Here is a 5,648-nt window from a genome sequence, read left to right as displayed (position 1 = left end):
ACGCCACCACGCCAAAATAAAAGTCCTGTTAAAAACACTGCTGTCTGAAATGAACAGAAATCTACACAGAACATGAGAAACTCAGAGTTTAATGTGTTGATGAAAAACATTTAATTGTATGTTGTCCAATTATGTGCTGCAATTTAGGAAACTACTACAGTGTGAGATTTTGTCTAAAAGCTAAAACTGCAATGTTTAGATGAAGAAGCCATTTCTTACAAGGTATAAATTAGATTAAAATGCAAATGTCACCCTGTAGCACAAAGCCAGTCTTAAATCGCGGGGGTATATTTGTAGCAATATCCAACAATACATTGTTGCTATGAGTCAAAATTGATTGATTTTTCTTTTATGACAAAAATCATTAGGATATTAAGTAAAGATCATGTTCCATGAAAATATTTTTCCGTAAATATATCAAAACTTCATTTTTGATTAGTAATATGCATTGCTAAGAGCTTCATTTGAACAACTTTAAAGGTGATTTTCTCAATATTTAGATTTTTTTGCTCCCTCAGATTCCAGATTTTCTAATAGTTGTATCTCAGACAAATATTGTCCTATCTGTCATGATACGTGCAGTGAAATGAAGCGAGAACTCAAGTGCAGGGAAATGGTGGTTTAATTATAAAAGAAACAAAAACACAACATAAATTCCCCCGAGGGGAAAAACAGGCAGACTAAGCAATACAACGATCAGGATCTAGAAACACACAGGACTTACTGCACATCACATTAGACAACGTGGCCGAACAGGACTGCAAACACCAGGATCATTTAAAGGAGACAAACAAGGAGGAACCAGGTGTACACACTGAGACAATTAGGGAATAACAAGGAGGGCGGGGTCAAACAATCAACCGGGGAACACATGGAACAATCACAACACAACCCCATGTGCTCAGACAAGACAGTGACATCTGGTGGCCAACCAGGGCACACCCACAGGATACGTGACACTACCCCCCAACAAAGGAGCAGCTCCCAGATGCTCCATCTGCAACACTAAGACGACACAAAAACATGAAAAATGAAAATACAAAATGTCAAGAAGGGAGGTGGGCAAGAGACGGATCAGGGGGAGGGATGGTGGGCCAGGCCCGTGCAGAGGCAGGGGGCCCGCAGACCAAGGCAGAGCAGGAGACCAGAACAGATCCGGAGGGACGGACCAGGGGGTTTCCGGCCCAACAGGAACCCCAGCGCACGGCCAGGGTGGGGCCGGAGGGACAAGCCAGGCAGTGAGTTTACGAACGGCCTCTGTGGCCGTGACAGGGCAGACAGTCAGTTCAGAAACGGCCTCTGTGGCCGTGACAGGGCAGACAGTGAGCTCAGGAACGGCCTCTGGCAGGGTAGGGAGCTCGAGTGGAGCCTGCAGGGCGAGAAGTTCGGGTAGAGCCGGCAAGGCGAGGAGCTCGTGTGGCGCCGGCAGGGCAAGGCGCTCGGGTGGCGCCGGCAGGGCAAGGAGTCTGGGTGGCGCCGGCAGGGCAAGGCGCTTGGGTGGCGCCGGCAGGCCGAGGAGTCTGGGTGGCGCCGGCAGGGCGAGGAGCTTGGGTGGCGCCGGCAGGGCGAGGAGCTTGGGTGGCGCCGGCAGGGCGAGGAGCTTGGGTGGCGCCGGCAGGGCGAGGAGCTTGGGTGGCGCCGGCAGGGCGAGGAGCTTGGGTGGCTCTGGCACGACCTCCTGGCCAGCAGTGAGCTCCTGGGTAGCCTCCTGGCCTTGTGGGACGGAGAAGGCCTTCCTCCGCCTCTTCCTCCGTCTCCGGGAGCGGGGCGCCGCTGCGGCATCTTCGGCCACCACTAGGGGATTGAGAGCGGGCACCGCCGCCTCGGGAGCGCTGTGAGCGGGCACCGCCGCCTCGGGAGCGCTGTGAGCGGGCACGGCCGCCTCGGGAGCGCTGTGAGCGGGCACCGCCGCCTCGGGAGCGCTGTGAGCGGGCACCGCCGCCTCGGGAGCGCTGTGAGCGGGCACCGCCGCCTCGGGAGCGCTGTGAGCGGGCACCGCCGCCTCGGGAGCGCTGTGAGTGGGCACCGCCGCTTGGAGATGCGCCAAAAACTCCACAAACTCCCCAAAAGTCAAGCGGCCCAGCCCCCTCATCCACTCCTCATCGAGTGGCTCCTCCAGGGCCAGGTTAAAAAAGTCCTTGAGAGCCGCATCGTTGTAGCCCAAACCCTCTGCTGCCTCACAGAACGTCAGGGCAAATCTCCTCACGTCAGTGCCCCTCTGACGGAGGGATCGCAGCGTCCTGACCTGGAGGATCCGTGAGTAGCGAGGGTTCCTCACGTTAGCGGCTGGAGGATGGTGTGGATCCATTCCCCGCTGAGTTCTCAGTGTCGGCCACGTTCTGTCATGATACGTGCAGTGAAATGAAGCGAGAACTCAAGTGCAGGGAAATGGTGGTTTAATTATAAAAGAAACAAAAACACAACATAAATTCCCCCGAGGGGAAAAACAGGCAGACTAAGCAATACAACGATCAGGATCTAGAAACACACAGGACTTACTGCACATCACATTAGACAACGTGGCCGAACAGGACTGCAAACACCAGGATCATTTAAAGGAGACAAACAAGGAGGAACCAGGTGTACACACTGAGACAATTAGGGAATAACAAGGAGGGCGGGGTCAAACAATCAACCGGGGAACACATGGAACAATCACAACACAACCCCATGTGCTCAGACAAGACAGTGACATCTGGTGGCCAACCAGGGCACACCCACAGGATACGTGACACTATCATAACAAACCATACATCAATGGAAAGATGATTTATCCAGCTTTCAGATGATGTAGAAATCTCAATTTTGAAAAATTGACCCTTATTAGATTAGATTAGATTAGATTCAACTTTATTGTCATTTATGCAGAGTACAAATACAGAGCTAATGAAATGCAGTTAGCATCTAACCAGAAGTGCAAGAATATAGTGTTTTATATACATATAAGTGCAGAGTAAGTGAAGATATGATTTACAGAATATACAGTGGAATTGTTATATACAGTATTGAGCAGAGTATATACAGAATATAAATAGGAATGCAATGTAGGGATTGTATGTACATTATGAACAGAGCAATGTAGGATTATATACATTATGACACTAAAACACATTCCTCGTATTTGCAAACAAACCTGGCAATAATTCTGATTCTGACAAATCTGATTTTTAAAAAGTAAAAGTTCATTCTTGTGTAAGTACTGAAATGCAAAAAAGTTAGTTTTTCTCATTTAAAAAATGCTGACATAAAAAATTCATTCAAGTCTAAAAATACCTGAAAGTATGAAATGTAAAAACAATTATGATTGATGAGATTTATTATATCTTAATAATCTTTCAACACTTATTGACATTATTTGTGTTATTTTTATAGCCATAAACTGATGATAAATGATAAAAAAATAATAGTCATAAGCTAAAGTAAAAACTGAGTCTCTCTTCACTCTCAAACATCATATTTTACTGTATTAGACCTCAAATGTCTTGTGATTTATACAATAGTTTTAGTATTATATTACAAAACAAGGTCCCACTTTATATTAGGTGTGTTTACCTATGTACTTATGTTTAAAAAAGAGATGTTAGTTACAAAGAACTTACACTTTAAATACAAAATGCTCCTTTAATAGAGATTATGAAGCATGAAATATAGATTTGTGCAGCTCAATACAATTGTCCTCAGCTCATGAATACGTACAGCTGCCTACACCGTTTTCCAGCTTTTCCAACTTGTTTTTTTATTTATTTCTTTATTTTTTCAAACTCCATGTTACTGACAATAATTGAAAACACCAGTGACTTCGGATCACCTCACCACTCAAAGCCCTCTGACCCATGGATTGAGGTGACATTACAGGATATGTTTGCACTCATGGTCATTTAAACGGGTCTAGTAAAACTCCCTGCAATAACTGATCACTGGCGAGGAGGCCTGCAAAATAAACTATCACCCTGGCCAGGAAATTTCAATTGATGAGCGAATGGTTACCTCTAAAGCACTTATCAAGATAAAATAATATTTCTGTCATGACAACTCTCGGAGGGATTGGCATGGTAATGTACAAGACAATGTTAATGTATTTGGTCTTGGCGGAATAGATCTGCTGCGCTGCTGCTGCAGAGTAGTCATTACTATAAGAGACTCACTACTGCCAATACATCCACAACATGCAGCTGTGAGCATGTAAGAAATACTGCTGCTGCACATATAACATATGTGACCCTGGACCACAACACCTGAAGTCGCTGGGGTATATTTGTAGCAATAGCTCATTTTGACTCATACAATGTATTTTTGCCTATTTTTCTTTCATGCCAAAATTCATGGATATAAAGTAAAGATCATGTTCCATGAAGATTTAATACAGAGATGGTATGTTAAAAACACATTTTCATTCATATTCACGGTGCCTCAAAATAGCACATTTGAGTACACTTAGATGTTCTGAAGATTATCTTACGAGCACCCCCACCACTGCACATGTTCTGTCTCCCTCATCTATCACACCTGATTCAACTCATCAGCTCATTAGTGGCGACTGCAAGACCTGAAGTGGGTGTGTCAGATGCGTGGGCAGCGGACGGCCTGACGGACACAGGCCCGCCCACTCTGATGAAAGGCCCCCCAGTTTATTATACAAATATGTTTGTTAAATATTTATGATTTAATCTATTTTAACACAATTAGGCCCGGTTTCACAGACAGGGCTTAGACTAAATCAGGATTAGGCCATAGTTCAATTAGGACATTTCAAGTCGGCATGAAATCAAAATGGACTTTATTTACTTTACTATCACACATTGCTAGTGTTGATGTTAACAATTAACCCGTGCAAATTAATCCGCTGACAAAAATGGTTTGTCTTAGTAATCTTTAATCAAAATCTGAAAATGCTCCTCCCCTCTAAAATGACGGGTCTTCTCTGATGACATCAGTTTGACGGCTTGGGCATAACCACACCCCTCCAACGGTCAGTTCATTTCTGAATGAAACGCCTACCTCCCTACATCCAATCACTTCACAGTAGAAAAAACAAGCCATGCCCTCTATTTTCCTAATTCAATATTCTGTTTCTCACGGAAGTACGTCACAATATGGAAGTAAAAATGGTCTCAAACTCCCGGTTCACGCGGACTGTAAGTAATTTTTATAAACATGCTTAGAAAACAAACATTACTGGGGTGCATCTTGAGACAAAACAAAGGCACTGATATATTTGAGGATCAGTCAGTGCATGTTTATTTCAGCTGAAACAGCTCAGACTTATATATTAGTCTAGGACTAGGCTTAAGCCTTGTTTGTGAAACCGGGGGTTAGAGAACTATTATAACAACTCAAATAACTCAAATAAATAAAATGTGTTTTTGCATAACAGCAGTGTTATCCTGTAAATATGTGCGTGTTCACCCATTCAGTTGGACTGTTTTTTGCATCTATGTGTTAGGAAATGTTAGAAAAACAGCAGCAATGCATAATTCTGTAAAAAAAGACTTTTAAAAACTCGCACTGACGAGGGAGAGAGCCCATCCATCAGTCCTTTCACATCTCCACCAGGTATGAGACATAATCTTTATTATTCTTTAATTCAGCCATTATCAGCCTTTACACTGGCAATAAAACATGTACCAAGCCACATCGCTTCAATCCCA

The sequence above is a fragment of the Barbus barbus genome (assembly GCF_936440315.1).
Source record: "Barbus barbus genome assembly, chromosome: 39".
Lineage (NCBI taxonomy): Eukaryota > Metazoa > Chordata > Actinopteri > Cypriniformes > Cyprinidae > Barbus > Barbus barbus.
Note: the sequence above shows the minus strand (reverse complement) of the source record.